At 42.1% G+C, this 16,578-nt stretch overlaps 1 pseudogene; it reads right to left on the reverse strand.

Annotated features, from left to right (window-relative positions):
• Positions 1 to 256: 256 nt before the first annotated feature.
• LOC110743523 lies at positions 257 to 15,211 on the reverse strand (annotated as a pseudogene).
• Between the last annotated feature and the right edge of the window lie 1,367 nt (positions 15,212 to 16,578).

Here is a 16,578-nt window from a genome sequence, read left to right on the forward strand (position 1 = left end):
GCCCACCTGTCCAGAACACCTTCAGCCACCTCTTTCCTGTCCCCTTGCTTCCCTAATCCCCACCTCACATTTCACACCTCCACAATACTGAAGTTACTTGGTATTTTCTGCCAAACCGTGTGCTTTTCCATCCCTTGAAATCTTTCTGTATGTTGCTTCAACTTAATTCAATAACATTCATTGAGCACAAAAAAGGTGTCTGTGCTGTAGTGGGAGCTATAATAATCTTACTCAAACTGATTTACTAGGTTAACTCCTAACTTAGGTTAACTGCGGTGAAGGGATTGCCCTCCCTCTGTTGGAAGCCCCCCAGCCCGTCCCAGCTGGCAGGAAGGGGGCAGCCTGCAATCCCCAAGGGCAGGTCTGGGGCTGCCAGATGCTCCAGGCAGGAGGCCTGAGGGGGCTCACCAAAGCTTGCCCTGCAGGAGATGACAGTGCTGCCCCTAGCTTGTCTGCCTGGTACAGTGGTCCTTGACCTCCTATAGACATTTGCTGGTAATTCATGCAGGATCCCTGTCAGCTTCTTCTTGATGGCATCCTTGGAGCTGCCGTAGATCATTCTACTCTTAGGGGTGCAGACTGAGGTGCTCAGAAGATAAAACACCAGGTCCTCCTCTTGGCTCTCTTTGGTCTCATAGGTTGCGTCACAGAGGACATAGTGGCAGTCCTTGTCTGGCAGCATCTTGACAATTGTGGTGTAGGAGGCGTCAACAGCCTACCCCACTTCACCTGCCAGGGTCCCCCTGCCCTCCTCAAGGATAATGATCTCGTCCCCACTCAGGCAGAGAGCACCGCCTTCTTACGTGTCTTCACCTCCTCTGCTGTTGAAGACTTGTGCTCCTTCTTGTTATCATATCATTGAACACCTTTTTTTTTTTTCTTTTTTCTTTTTCTCTTTTTTTTTTTTTTTTTTGTTTTTGAGACAGAGTCTTGCTCTGCCATCCAGGCTGGAGTGCAGTGGTGTGATCTCGGCTCACTGCAACCTCCACCTCCCAGGTTCAAGCAATTTTTATGCCTCAGCCTCCCGAGTAGCTGGGATTATAGGCACGCGCCATCACACCTGGCTAAGTTTTGTATTGTTAGTAGAGACGGGGTTTCACAATATTGGTCAGGCTTGTCTGGGACTCCTGACCTCAGGTGATCCACCTACCTCAGCCTCCCAAAATGCCAGGATTACAGGCATGAGCCACCACACCTGGCCTCATTGAGCAACTTGATGATGCCATAAGAAACAGCCACACCCGATGCCATGATCCTGGAAGTAAGAAGGAGATGGCAGGGAGAGCCCCAGAAGAGGAGAATTGCTGCAGCTGCTGCCGGGATCAGAAGGAACCAAAAATTCTTATGAAGGCGCTGGGTTGAAGCATGAAATTCAAATGCAAGAATGGTACCTTTTACCTTTTGCTCCAGCGTTGGAACAGACTGTGGCTTTTTTTTTTTTCAGTTGAGCATGAGGTGAAGTAGTTGGCTTATGTTTTGGGGCCAGGAGTCTCTTGAAATTCTCCACTTACTAATGCTCACTGTCCCAGAGGCATTTAGGAAATGCAAGGCATTTAGGAAATCACAGCCACATTCACTACAGTCCTCATTTTGTGGAATGGCCTGGGCTATTTGTTTTGTTTTATTTATGTTGTTTAAAAGAAAATTACTGAATGAGTATATTTGAATTCAATTAAGTCGGATACTGATATGATGTGACCCCACTGTACTGGTCTGAGTTCTCCAGAGAGTTCTAGTCTGGGAATGCATTTGGAAAGTAATCAGCATGTAGTTAGTAGTTAAAGCTGTGAGTGTGGATGTGTTCACTAACGGGAGTGTGTGTGAAGAGTAAGAGGTGGCAGCCTAGGGGAGAGCCTTGGTGAACATGGATGTTTATGGGGCTGGAGAAGGAGGAACCCAAAAAGGAATCTAAAAAAGGTATGAGCCTGGAAAGTAACATGGAGGCCAAGGACAAGAGTTTCAAAGAAAAGAGAGTGGTGAAAAGTGTGTAGTACTACAGAAAGAGGTATTCCCCTATCTTCTTTAATTCAGATAAGCCTGGAGGGTATCCTTTAGATTTAACAGCTTCCCCAAAGCGGCCACCATTGAGAGGCATAGTTGGGGGAGAGAGCAGATTGCAGAGGAAGGAGCTGGGAATGGGAGACTGATTATTTCAAGAGTTAGAAGTGAGCATGGAAGGTTACTAGAGAGGGGGTTGTGGAGTAAGAAAACACTTTAAACATAAATAGAGGGGGAAATTCTTGAGCCTGTTTTTATGATGAAGAGGAGAACTAGTTAAAAAGGAGAGCTTACAAATAAAAGTGCATGGTGGTGGAGATGATTAATGGAACAAGGTCCTGGAGGATTTGGGAGGGGGTGATCTGAAGGCCAGGTCCAACATTTCACCTTGGACTGGAGGAAGGAATAGGAAAAGCAAATGTTTTGCAAACCAGGAGCATGTCTTATTTGTGTCTTTGCCCCTGTGCAGCATGGTGCCTGTTTGCTGGAAGGTGAGGGAGGTACAGATGACTGTGCTGTAGGTGAGGGATGAAGGGTCAAGTGAACACTTGCCTGTTTTCAAAGAGGAGCAGTCAAGACCCTCTATTGAAGACACCTGAGAAAGTGGGGGGGATTTGGAGAGAGAGTGCAGGTTGGGAGGACCCCAGAAGGAGGTGGAGAGGAGGAGGGAGAAGTAATTGTGCTGCTGGGAAGGCTCGCTAAGATTGGGGACCATGAAGTTAGAAGCCAAATCCGTGGGACTGGGGGATCTTCTCCAGGAGTGTGCAGATGCCCATGGGTAGGAATCGAGAAGGCAGCACCTGGCTGGGCGCGGTGGCTCACGCCTCTAATCCCAGCACTTTGGGAGGCTGAGGCAGGAGGATCACCTGAGGTCAGGAGTTTGAGACCAGCCTGGCCAACATGGCGAAACCCCGTCTCTACTAAGAAAAATACAAAAATTAGTTGGGCTTGGTGGCGGGCGCCTGTAATCCCAGCTGCTCGGTAGGCTGAGGCAGGAGAATCATTTGAACCTGGGAGATGGAGGCTGCAGTGAGCTGAGATCATGCTGTTGCACTCCAGCCTGAGCGACAGAGTGAGACTCCATCTCAAATAAAGAAAGAAGTAAGAAAAGGAAGGAAGGAAGGAAGGAAGGAAGGACATGAAAGTAAGCAAGCAGGCAGCACCTATCAGAATAAGTCATCCACGTGGGAAGGGGATGAGGGGCTACTCTCTACTTTCTGGCATTAACTTTCAATTTCTCCCCCTGAAAGCTCAGCACCTGCTCTGTCCTCAGACACTGAGGTGGAGAGAGTTAAGCTCCTCCAGGCTTTCCCTTGGGGACTTGCATCCGTTTAGTGACCTGTGCTGACCATCACCAGCCCTTGAACAGCCTGGGTTGGGGGTTATGATTACTGCACTTCTGTGCTGCCCAGTTCCACCACACCCCTACTGTGTCTGTTCCTTTTTGTCACGTTCCTGTGCTCCCTACATATATCCTAGAATGGTTAAAAATGTTAAACAGTCAATACCAAGTGTTATTGAGGATGTAAAACAACTGGAACACTCAGACACAGCTTGTGGGAATGTAAATGGAAAAAAACACTTCGAAAATTCTTTGGCAGTTCTGACTGTAAATATACCCAATGACAGTAATTCTACTCTGAAATATATGCCCAAGAGTAAATGCACTAAAAAATAGATACAAGAATGTGTATAGCAGCATTATTCCTAAAAATAACCCAAGATTAGAAACAACCTAGATGTCCATCAGTGGTAGAATTGATAAATAAATTTGCTATGGTCCTGCAGTTGAATACAATTTGGTAGCGAAAATGAGCTATTGCTACACGTGAAAACATGGATGCATCTCACAAACATAATGCTGAGTGAGAGCAGGTGGATGCAACACACATGCTGCGTGTTGTAATTACAGATAAATTTCAAAAGCAGACGAAACTAATGGTTGAAGCAAGGACTGGGAGGGGACGTGAAGGAAGTTGATGGGTCACTGAGAATGTTCTCTATCTTAATCTGGGTGGTGGTTACATGAGCATTTTTACATTTAAAAGTTGTCTAATTCTTTCATAGGTTCTTTTTTTTTTTTTTTTTTTTGAGACAGAGTCTCACTCTGTCGCCCAGGCTGGAGTACAGTGGTGCAATCTTGGCTCACTGCAACCTTTGCCTCCTGGGTTCAAGCGATTCTCCTGCTTCAGCCTCCCAAGTAGCTGGGACTGCAGGCGCATGCCACCACGCCCAGCTAATTTTTGTATTTTTAGTAGAGACAGGGTTTCACCATATTGGCCAGCTGGTCTCAAACTCCTGACCTTGAGATCCGCCTGCCTCGGCCTCCTAAAGTGTTGGGATTACAGGCGTGAGCCACCACGCCTGGCCATGTAGACGTTGCTTTTGCCGTGCAGCATCTATTCCCCATTTCTGTGACAACAGCACTCTGTCTTTGCTTTTGTGGGTGCATTAGTTACCTGTTGCTGTGTAGTAATATTATCACAGACTCAACAATATATTTGTCATCTCACAGTCTATAGGTCAGGAGTCTGGGTGCAGCTTCACTGGGTTCTCTCCAAGGCTACAACATGGTGGCTGTGGCTGTGTTCTCATCTGAGGCTTCACTGGGGAAATATCTTCTTCCAAACTAACATGGTCATTGGCTGAACTCAGTTCCTTGCAGGCCACTGGAATGAGGGCCTCATTTTCTTATTGGCTATTATTATCTGGAGGCCAGCCTCAGGTCCTAGACCTCAGTCCCTTACCACACAGGCCCTCAACACAGCTGCTTGCTTAATGAAGTCAGCAAGGGAAAGAAAAAGACTTCAGCAAGACAGGTTCTACAATCTTTTGAAACAATTATATATATCCCGTCACCTTTGCTGTGTTCTGTTGGTTAGAAGCCAGACACAGGTTATGTTCATTCTTAAGTGGAAGGATTGCACAAGAGCATGAATGCCAGGAGGTGGACTCATGGCAGCCACTCGTGTGAGTATTATGAGTCTATCCACCACAGTAAGGAACAGTCTGTTTCTCATGCCATGTTTCAGGTCCAGCAGACTCCATCCCTCTCACCTTGGCTAAGCCAATCACCACATTCCATTCTCTGGCCACAGTGATTGGATCAAGGTTGGGCATACCACCAAGGTCAGGCCAACTGGGGTCCATGTGACTCAAGTGCTCAGAAAATATAATGTTGAAATGTTAGTAAAGCCGGCTCACTCTTCCACAGGAGAGGAAGGGAACCCAGGATTCAAAAACAGTGGTGCTGGAAGGTAGATTCTGGAGTTACTATCTGTGTCCCAAATCAAGCCCACTTGAGGTAGTCCCTATTTCTGGTTTTTGAGTAATGGACATGTCACACTTTGGAAATCATTGCTCCAACCAATTGAATACATACTTTGTGTGTTTGCCATACTCAAGTAGAGATTAACATGGTGTCAAGCACATAAACTTGCCTTATATTAAAAGAAAAAAAGTCAAGTGCCAAAATGAGTGGGCATAGCATGTAATATGACCAAGGTTGATATTATGAATTGCATCACAATCTAAAGAAAAAGTAGATTCTACCTGTTTGTCTGTAACTGTGTCAGGCTGAATGTCTGAGTGGATTTTCACTACATTTGGAGATCGTATTTGGCATGGCTTGACTTAAAGCATAGGTTTTGAGTAAGGTAACTATGAATTCTGATTTGCCCAGAAAAGCTCCAGTTTAGACCTGTTGTCCCAGTATAATTATCACTAGTGTTTCCTTTCCCTCTCTAAAGTGTTGAGTTTGGGCAATAAATTACATGATTGCCCCAGCTCAGCAGTGTGTTCCAGATTCACTTGGATAGCCTTAGAGAGGACCATTTCCATTTCCAAGAGACGGCCTGTTATTCCCTACAACTGCAGTCAGAGGAAGAACCCCTGGGACTGCTGATTGAGAGAGACATGCGCGGTATGTAGTTATTAAGATACTGTGTACAGAACAAGCAGGGATTCTAACTGAATATGCACCCAAATTCTTAATAAAAGAGTTATAGGTGTTGACTTGCAATTTAGATGCTTCTAACATGAGCACGATATCTTGAACTTCATGGTTAGAAGCAGCAGGGATTCATTGAATTATTAATGAAATGACTGGTTCATTCAAGGAACTCTAGTTCTGCAAGTTAAGAAATTTAAGTAAGAAATGAGTCAGAGGAATTAGAATTTGGAGACCTGCTTGGAAGCAACAGATGAAAGGAAGGATACAAATAGCAAGTGGAGATCAAGGAATCCCGTGGTAGGTCCGCAGAGGCCTCAGCACCCTTCAGACTCCTCTCTTTTTCCTTCCTTCTTCTCCTTTAGAACAAGGACTAAAAATTGCCTTCAAAGAAAAGGAAAGGAAGGTGGAGAGTTGGGGTGGGATTGAGACCATGGGAGAAGATGAGGGAGGTGGTATAATTTAGAATCTTTACAATCATAAGCTCTAGAGAGAACTACTAGGATTTGAAGATTGACTCTTACCTTGATAATTTTATGTGCTTGGACAGAGTTACTATGATCATTTCATCATCCATAAATTATTATGCTAAATTATGAGGATTAAATGAGATAATATGTGTGATACGACTAGCACAGTCCTCAGAACATAGTAAAAATCTCAGTCAAAATTAGCTTCCATGAAGAACAGTTGTTGAGCTCCATACAGAGTAATGTATCATCACTACTCATGTTACCATGAATAACATTTGTTGAACTCCATACAGAGTAATGTATCGTGTACGTTAAACACATTACCTAGGTTGGGTGCAGTGGCTTATACTTGTAATTCCAGCACTCTGGGAGGCTGAGGTGGGAGGATGGCTCGAGTCCAGGAGTTTGAGACCAGCCTGGGCAACATGGCAAGACCCCGGATCTCTACAAAAAATACAAAAGTTAGCAGGTATTCTGGCACATGCCTGTAGTCCCAGCTACTCGGGAGGCTGAGGTGGGAGGATTCATTGAGCTTGGGAGGTCAAGGCTGCAGTGAACCATAATCGTGCCACTGCACTCCAGCCTGGGCGACAGTGGGACCCTGTTTCAAATACATAAAATTAATGTGTTAGCTAATTTCATACAATGGACTAGACATTTCCCTCACAAATGGAGGAAACTGAGGCTCAGGGATTCCATAATTTACCTTGTTGGCTAGTGAGAGGTACACTAGAATTTATGTTTCCGTAAGCCTGGCTGCATTTGACGGCTCTTCCACCACCCCAGGGTGCTTTGTCTGAACCACCCCTGTATCCCCAGAGCCTAGAACGCTGCCTACCACTCAGGCGCCCACCAAGTATGTGTTGACTGACTGCATGAATACTTCCTGTCTCCTCTCACCATGACGGTTCTTTTGTTCAGTGTGTTGGGCATTTGAGTATCTGGCCCGCAGTGTAGGACACTGCACTCATTAGTATGCTGCTTCTTGTCTTTAAGCCTTTGTTTGTGTGTTGCCAATCCCCTGGCTAGACGGGGAATTCTCGGGCCAGGATTGCCTTGTATTCACTGATGCAGGGCACTAAGCTCCGGCATGTTGGAGCCCAGAAAGCATTTTCCAGAAAAATATTCTTTAGAACATCCAAGGATGGAGTATCCTGACTTTTTTTTTTCTTTTAAACACTTAGATATCAAATGCACACTTGGCTAGCTAATCTGTCTTAACTAGGATCAAATGTATGAAACTGTCTTCACATTGGCGGCTCAGCCAAAAATGAATATTTGGCATGCCTAAAACAACCGTTGCTTGCTTTTGTTTTTGAAGGCTGTGTATTTCAGCAGAAAGACTGCTGGACTTGGGGCGTGAGTCATTTAACTTCTTGGGCTCTCCTTATTTATTTATTTATTTATGTATTTATTTTTTGAGATGGAGTTTTGCTGTCGTTGCCCAGGCTGGAGTGCAATGGCGTGATCTCGGCTCGCTGCTACCTCCACCTCCCGGGTTCAAGCGATTCTCCTGCCTCAGCCTTCCAAGTCGCTGGGATTACCGGCGTGCACCGCCATGCCTGGCTAATTTTGTATTTTTAGTAGAGATGGGATTTCTCCATGTTGGTCAGGCTGGTCTCGAACTCCTGACCTCAGGTGATCCTCCCGCCTTGGCCTCCCAAAGTGCTGGGATTACAGGCATGAGCCACCATGCCTGGCCTTCCTTCCTCATTTATGAAGCCAGGATGATAATGCCTGTTCTTGTAACCCAAAGCTTGGTGAGGTCAGAAGATACAGACTATTTTAAAGGCATTTTTGGGCCGGGCGCGGTGGCTCACGCCTGTAATCCCAGCACTTTGGGAGGCCGAGGCGGACGGATCACAAGGTCAGGAGATCGAGACCACGGTGAAACCCCGTCTCTACTAAAAATACAAAAAATTAGCCGGGCGCGGTTGTGGGCGCCTGTAGTCCCAGCTACTCGGGAGGCTGAGGCAGGAGAATGGCGTGAACCCGGGAGGCGGAGCTTGCAGTGAGCCGAGATTGCGCCACTGCACTCCAGCCTGGGCGACAGAGCGAGACTCCGTCTCAAAAAAAAAAAAAAAAAAAAAAAAAATAAAGGCATTTTTGTAGTGTACCATTACATTAAAAAGGATCCTCATAGAGCTTAGTGGTGGTGAGATTATGGGTGATTTTTTCTTCTCAATTGAATGTATTTCCTAATTTTGATATTATGAACTTTTTCCCCCCCTTTGCTTGAGTTACTAAAAGTGATTAAAGATTCCCAGTAGAAAGATTGTGGGCGGGGTTCAGTGCTCATCCCTGTAATCCCAAGGCTTTGGGAGGCTGAAGCTGGAGGATCACTTGAAGTCAGGAGCTATGTTCCTTGGGCAACATAGCAAGACTCCATCTCTACAAAAAATAAAAATAAAAATTAAATTAGTCAGGCATGTTGGCATATGCCTGTAGTCCTAGCTACTTGGGAGGGTGAGGTGGGAGGATTGCTTGAGCCCATGAATTTGAGGTTGCAGGGAGCTATGATTGCACCACTGCACTCCAGCCTCGGTGACAGAGTGAGACCCTGTCTCAAATAAAGTAAAATTAAATTAAATTAAATTAAAAAGTCGTGACTTACACTTTGATATTTTAGTTGACACTTGAGGGTCATTTTGGCAAATATCTGATATTGTACAATTGATGTATCTAAGTGACAGTGTAATTAATATAAGAGAATGATTACTGCTGATTTTTAGGGATTGTAGTTTACCTGTCACAGTCTGATAAGGAAGTTTGGTTTCTCCTCCAGCCTGGCTTCTGGTATGCGGCTGGTGGTAAAACAGGCCTGGACGGTTTTGCCTGTGAAAAACTAAGGTCCTTGCGATTCTACCCCTGTCCAGACTCTTGCTAGTATCAAGAGAGATCATTATAATTAAACACAACTGTAAGTTCACTTTTAAGCATGGATAAATGCTACACAGGACTACAACAAATTCAAAAGTAGGAAGATGTGATCTGTGAGCTTTAAGGTTTTTAGGGAGTCTCTCAGGTTCTCCTCAGTTTGGCCTCTCCCAGTTTACGCTTTTTCTCCCAAAGGTGTGGCTTTAAAATTACTGAGGAATAACACCTACTCATTGTTATTTCTGCTTCTTTTAACCTGGTGATTATTCCGAGTCCCATGTTCAAGTATCACACTGGCACTGCCTTTTATGATGGCTTGGCTGCTTTCTTTGACTTCTGTGGACCTGAATCATCCTAACAGTTGAGACTGAAAAGTACAAGTCTCAGCTGAGGCCCCAGCTTCAGTGGAGGTTTCTTCTGCCCACACCACATTTGCCACCAACTATTCCTATTTAATTCCATAATCTTGGAATGTTTTTTCCCATATACACTTCTAGAGATAATTTTAGAGATTATGGGCAGCGGGCATGGTGGCTCACATCTGTAATCCCAGCACTTTGGGATATCGAGGAGGGAGGATTTCTTGAGCCTAGGAGTTTGAGACCAGCCTGGGCAACATGGTGAAACCCCATCTCTATAAAAAGTTTAAAAATTAGCTGGATGTGGTGGCACATGCTTATAGTTCCAGCTACTCGGGAGGCTGAAGTGGAGGGATTGCTTGAGCCTAGGAGGTCAACGGTGTAGTAAGCTGTGTTCGTGCCACTGCACTCCTGCCTGGGTGACAGAGAGAGACCCTGTCTCAGGAAAAATGTACTCTTTTCCACAAGTTTTAGTGGACATTTAACATTTTTCATAAATTTAAATATCAAATTTTGAAAATCGATAATAAATCTATAATATCCTTTGTTTAAGGGTTCTCAACCAGGAGTGATTTTGCTCCCCAGGGGACATTAGGCAAATTCTGGTGGTCACAGCCGTGTATGTGTGTGTGTGTGTGTGTGTGTGTGGGCGCGCACACACACACATGTGCGTGCAGAGATCAAGGATGCCGGTCAAGATCCTGTAAGGCACTAGACAGCAAACTATAACACAAATTATCCAGCCCCAAATGTCAACAGTGCGGAGGCTGGGAAACTGATTTAAGTGTGTCCAAAGGAATATGAATATCATGGGATTTTGCACTCACCAGCACCAATTTAAAAAATATATGGCTCAGGGCTGGGCATGGTGGCTCACGACTGTCACTTTGGGAGGCTGAGGCAGGCAGATCACCTGAGGTCGGGAGTTCGAGACCAGCCTGACCAACATGGAGAAACCCCGTCTCTACTAAAAATACAAAATTAGCCAGGTGTGATGGTGCATGCTTGTAATCCCAGCTACTCGGGAGGCTGAGGCAGAAGAATTGCTTGAATCCAGGAGACCGAGGTTGCAGTGACCTGAGATCGCACCATTGCACTTCAGCCTGGGTGACAAGGACAAAACTCTGTCTCAAAAAAATAAAATAAAATAAAATAAAATAAAAAAATAAAAAATAAAGAAACAATTACGCAACTCTTCCATAGCATTATTCCTTTTCTACCTTGGAATTGTATTTCCATTCTCTTTCCCTCATAGAATTTTACCTTAATGAAATACAGCCTTATGCTTCAAAGCCCTTATTAACTATCATATAATTCTCTGCTACAAAACTAGGTATGTAAATTGAAATTTCTTTTCAAATATCCTATAAGTTGCTAAATGTTAACATTTTTCTTCTGTATTGAGGTAGCACTGGAAATTGATCAAAACACCATGAATATATTACAACGTATTTGATATATTTGACAGATGAGTTTTAAACACAAAAATCTTTTGGTTGAAATGCATCTCTTAGTGGAATGAATTGGGGAGGAAACTTCAGGGACGTGGTAAATAGGCTTTGGATGAAGTGGCGGTTTATATTTTCTCAGGTGGATCAATTTTAGAAAAGGATTTTGAAATGCGTTTCCTTAAAACTATTTGTGCCCACGTACCCTCTGGAAAGTCTTCATGTACCCACAGAGATACTCACATATCAGCCTGATTTGGCTCTCTTTGGTTTCTGAGTAACTTAGCAACGCTTTGCTTTTAATGATTCAGACAGTTTTGCATGCAGCTAATGCATGTTAAAGAAAGCTAAGCCAGTATGTATTAAAAATACTTTATAACTCAAGCAAGTAGAATTTCTCACAGGAGTCATAATTATAGTGGAGGCAGCATACCATTGTAGTGAGAATTCTGGAGTCAGACACAGTATTTGTTCCTGTTCTTCATCACTACTGGCTATGTGACTTGGGGCAAATGATTACCTGCTCTGGTCTGTAGCTTTCTCGCCTATGATAAACAGGGGCCAATAACAGATTCTTCATTTAGTTATCATAAGATTTAAATGAGTCATGCATACAAAGCACTTAGTACAATAATTGCGCAACATATCCTAAGCACTCAATAAATACTAGTTGTTGTTATCTTTAGATAGTATAGGGTTTATCTCAAGAGATGAGCACTAGAAAAGCAATGGAATAGGTATTTCAGTCTTTTTTCTTATTTCATGGCTCTTTTGTGCACAATTTACTGTACCCGACTTCCCTGATGTTACGGACAGCAGTGGGTTTTTGATATTCCCATTGATCATGAGCTCTGGAAGCCCAAGGCTGTGAGGCTGCTGCAAGGCACCTGCTCCCAACAGCAATGTGCTCTCATTTTCTGGTCAGCCTCACAAGGACAAACGTAAACTTTCGAACACCTGGGAGAGTGAGCCTCTGAATGCCTGAAGTTATTTTTAATATTCTCAGAATGCTGTCTGGGAGTTGCATGATGTAGATGGACAGCACTCATTTGGGGTCTCCTATAGGGTCACTTGGACAAAACATGTAAAGGCATGACTTCAAGTAACAGGACCAAAGTACCTTAATCCTTGTATCGACAACCGTCCTATTGGGTTACACAGTTTTAATCCCAGAGGAGTTGTCTCTTGACATTAAACTGTCCAAACAGTATTTATATCTGTGGCTGCCCTGCAAGATCACTTAACCCTGCACAGCCGTTTAAAAGTAGTTAATGACAGAACCGGCATGACTTGCCCCTTATGAATGATCACATAAGTTCGACCTGTGCTGTCATGGTTTATGGAGGAAGGCAGTTTGTCCATAGCCTGCTTCAACCACAGCAGGTAATTTGAAATGAAATGAGACAGTTTCTACAAGCAGATTGATTTGGGAATCTTGCCTGTTCTTCCCTTTGACCCTTGACAAGTTGACACTACAAAGATTGTGACTTTAAAAAATGATTGGGTGCAAATACATTTAGGTAGATGATTTACTGTGTGCTGAAGCAAGGACAGTGCGTTTAGAGCGATGCTGTGAGGGAAGGTAATTGTAAACTTTAACAACTCATGTTTTATGTTTCTGTATCTTATTAATTATCCTACCAAGTGAATCTACTGATAACCCTTGATCAAGTAGTTTATATTTCTGGTAAGAGACTAGAGAACCAATTTCAGGATTAAGAGATATAGTATTTATGATAAACTTATTAAAAGTTACAGATTCAGTTTGTTATTTTGGCCGTAAATCACAGCTTATATATAAGGATAAGAAGTCACATTCTCTTTCATGGATTCTGTTCTTTTTCTTTTTCTTTTGGTTTTCCTAAATATAGTTAAACATATACAGGAGAAAACATTGTGATTAAAAAGATAATCAGCTTGATTTTTGATAACCAAAGAGTCACCAGGGATATCTGAAAAGAAAAGAAATTCCCAACTATGAATTCACACATTATTTTCTAATTTAGATTTTCATACCAAATAGTATGTAATAAGTAAACAAATATTTTCCATATTATTTCTATTCTATTCTCCTGTGCAGTTTTTCTTAGAAGTGAGGTTTTTGTCATGAATCGGTGCTACCATAAGTAGAATTTTAAAATTGACTGTCTTCCAAAACAAAAATAAAAAGACAGTAAGATAATTTTTAAAAAACGGTTTCCTTAGTTCACAGTGATACAACATTTGTGCTGAGATTGTTTTAAATGAACCCTGTGATAGAATTGTTAATTTATTAATATTTGGATTTGGGTTGATGCTCCTTTTACATTTGCTGTAGAAAACACCCATGGCGTGAGGTTTGTAAGCTATTGTGTTTTTCTCTATTCTAACCACTCTGCTTGAAATATAATTTTGAAGATGCTAGTAAAAAATATAACAAATTCCCTATTGGTCTCCGTTTAAATTATTTACTACCCTTTTGAGCCATATCTTCATTGAACTATGTTAAAAGTATTTTGCTGAAATGTTTCTTTATGTTGTCCATCGGGTTTAATAGACGTGCCGTTTAATAAGCTCTCTACCTGTAAGGATAGACTATTTGACCTCTATGCCCTGCCACTGGTAGACATAGTATAAGATTGCTTTGTGAAATAAAGCTGTCGGTAACATCAACAAAATAAAAAATGATCGTATTCCAATACTCTCTGCTGAGTACTATGACAGCACTGAAATATGGAATAAAATTGAAAGTAGATTAGTTTTGGGTCTTAAGTCATGTTTTGACAAGAAATAAGAGAGGAGAACATATCTTTGAACTTTTAGTTTTAAAGTTTTTTAATGAAAATATTTATCATTTTGTAAGGTTCCTTCTTTCTTTATCACATCTAGGCTGTATAACCTTAAAACAATTCGTTCTCTTATTGTGAAGGATATAAATACTGTTCTATCTTTATATTAAATATCATAAAGGAGACACGTACAGTGAGAGACGGCTTGACACTTACAAGTTAAAGATTGTCACACTAATAAAAAAGCTTATTGAAGAGGTTGGAAAATCAGTCATTAATAAGCTATATATTTTTAGGGTATGTAAAGCATGTAAATACTGTAGACAAGCAGGCTGCTTTTGCTGTATTTTTTGTTCACTTTTTGGAATGGTTTGAATCTGAAGAGGAAGAATAAATATGTCAGAGTGGAGAAAGCCTTGCTGGTGATTGCTTTCAACCTAAGGAATTTGAAAATTGCTGCGACGTGCAGATTGTGAAATTATTTCTTTTGCCTCTGTGGTTACATATTAATCAGCTGAAATCATGACAAATAAATGGCATTGATGGCCCACAGGAGAATGGGTTGAGTACAGTAACCCTTCCCTCCAGGAGTTTGCAAACATCCTGTGTCACCAAATGGGAGATTGTGGAGCTCTTAAAAATGCAGTGCCTACTTCCCTTCATTGCATATGCGGAGTGATTACACAGGAGGCAGGTTAAGCCGCACACCTTGTTCATCTCAGAATGAACTTTTCTTTCTTCATGTTCTTTCCCTTTAAAACACAGGATACGAATTCTCTACACAGGTCACTGGGCTGCCCTTGCTTTCTCCAGTGTGTTCAGGGACCCTCAGCCCATTGGGGCAAAGCTCACTGATGGGAGCCTTGTAACCCTTGCGTCATTTTAAAAAATTGAAATTGACCCCCCTGCTCCCCACCAGTAAATGTGAATTACATGATAGCATGGGGCTATAATTTTGGTCAGACCCTTATGAAATACTTTTTTTAGTCATGAAAAGAGCCATTGTCTTAATCTTAAAGTTTCCATATTAAGAAATTTAAAAAATAAATGGAAAAAGCTAAGGTTGTATTGGCTAAAGTTTCTGGAAAAAAAGTTTTCTTGCAAGGTTTCAAACAACCTCTCCTATGATATTTTAAAATGTACAAAGGGGAAAAAATTAGAGGAATATGAAATATAGCTATGTTTCTTAGTTGAGGTGTATACTAAAAGTGTGGTGGAGGTCCTGAAATATCAGCCCTTAATTTGTTCCATTACGTGGTTTTAACCTTGACTTTGCTAAATAATATCTTTAAACAGGACAATGAATTACTGTGGTCATTAGGTTGGTGTCATTTGTCATGATCGGTGTAGGCTTGACTCCTGAGTATAGAAGGTTGTTAAATAACTATATAGTTATCAATGATCCAGACCAAATTCACATGTGTGTTTTATTCATTTTTTTTTTTTTTTTGGTCAAATGTCAAGCTCTAGGAAGGGCCCTGAACATCTTGAGAAGGTCAAAGAGTGTGCTGCAGACTTTTAGAGGACTGGGGGTGGCCATGTCCTAAGAAACAGGTCCTTGGCCTGTGGAGATTTCTGAGAAGAGATCAAGGCTAGGCAAGGAAGGAACTGTGCATAAGGGTAGGGAATGGTAACAAAATTGGAGGTGAGATAAAATTTTAGTATTCTAGAAGAGAAGAGAGAAGGGAAGTATTGGTAGAAAGTTAACAGTAATTATAACATAGGGAAGGGACTTGGAAGGCATTGCATTGTGAAGTAGGTGAGGGGTTAGTTTTCACAGTGGTATTCTGTATGTCAGCCTGGGGTTCAAGGATCAGGTCTGCCAGATAATAGCTGTGATACTTTTGGCAAAAGATGCAAACCTTCTTAGTGTCAGGGTTTTAATTTGTAAAATGGAGATAAAACTGAGGTGGCTGCCCTGTGTGTGAATTCAATAACCTACTTGATAGTGCCTAGCATGGTTGCCAACACACAGCAACTATCCAATCAGTACTGGTGGCCTTTTCTCCCCTCTTCTCCATTCTGAAATGAGGATGTCAACCTCTTCCTTCTTTCAGATTTTATGAACCTGAAGATGTCCATTCTATTATTGTGAAAGGGAGTATTCTAGAATTTTTTTCACCCTTACTAAACCAAAAATTCTTATTCTAATTTCAATTACTCCAGTTATTTAGTTTAAGAAATCCAGACTAGAACTTAGTGTCAATGAGGTTTAGAGATAATTTGCATTGTGGCTTTGTAGTTCACATTGATTAATATTACAAGAGAATATGGGAGATGAGGTGAATAAGTTTCTCACTTGGGCTCTTGTTTATTTATTCATTTATCTATTTGTTTATGCATTTGGTCATTCTTGAAAGATTCAATTTGGTAGAAAAAGAAGGTTTCCTGAAGCAATGCATTGCAATAAGATCTTTGCTCTCAAGCAATTTAAAATCTAGTAAAGAAGAAAAAGATGCCTACAAAAAGTTTAACTAAGCCTGGTAGTAAATGGAAAACAATATGGTCAGGAGGGTTTTGCAGAAACATTGAAGTGACCATTGAGAAGTTGCCATCTTTGAGATGCAGGATGGAGATGAGCATTCTGGGGCAGGAACGAGGACCAGGAGAGCTGTGAAGGATGTTCCAATTATTGTGGGGAGCACCTGTCCTGAGAGGCACCCTCCAGGGCAAGAGTGCCAATACATCATGCCAGCAACAGATGGA

The sequence above is a fragment of the Papio anubis genome, chromosome 1, assembly GCF_008728515.1.
Source record: "Papio anubis isolate 15944 chromosome 1, Panubis1.0, whole genome shotgun sequence".
Taxonomy (NCBI): Eukaryota; Metazoa; Chordata; class Mammalia; order Primates; family Cercopithecidae; genus Papio; species Papio anubis.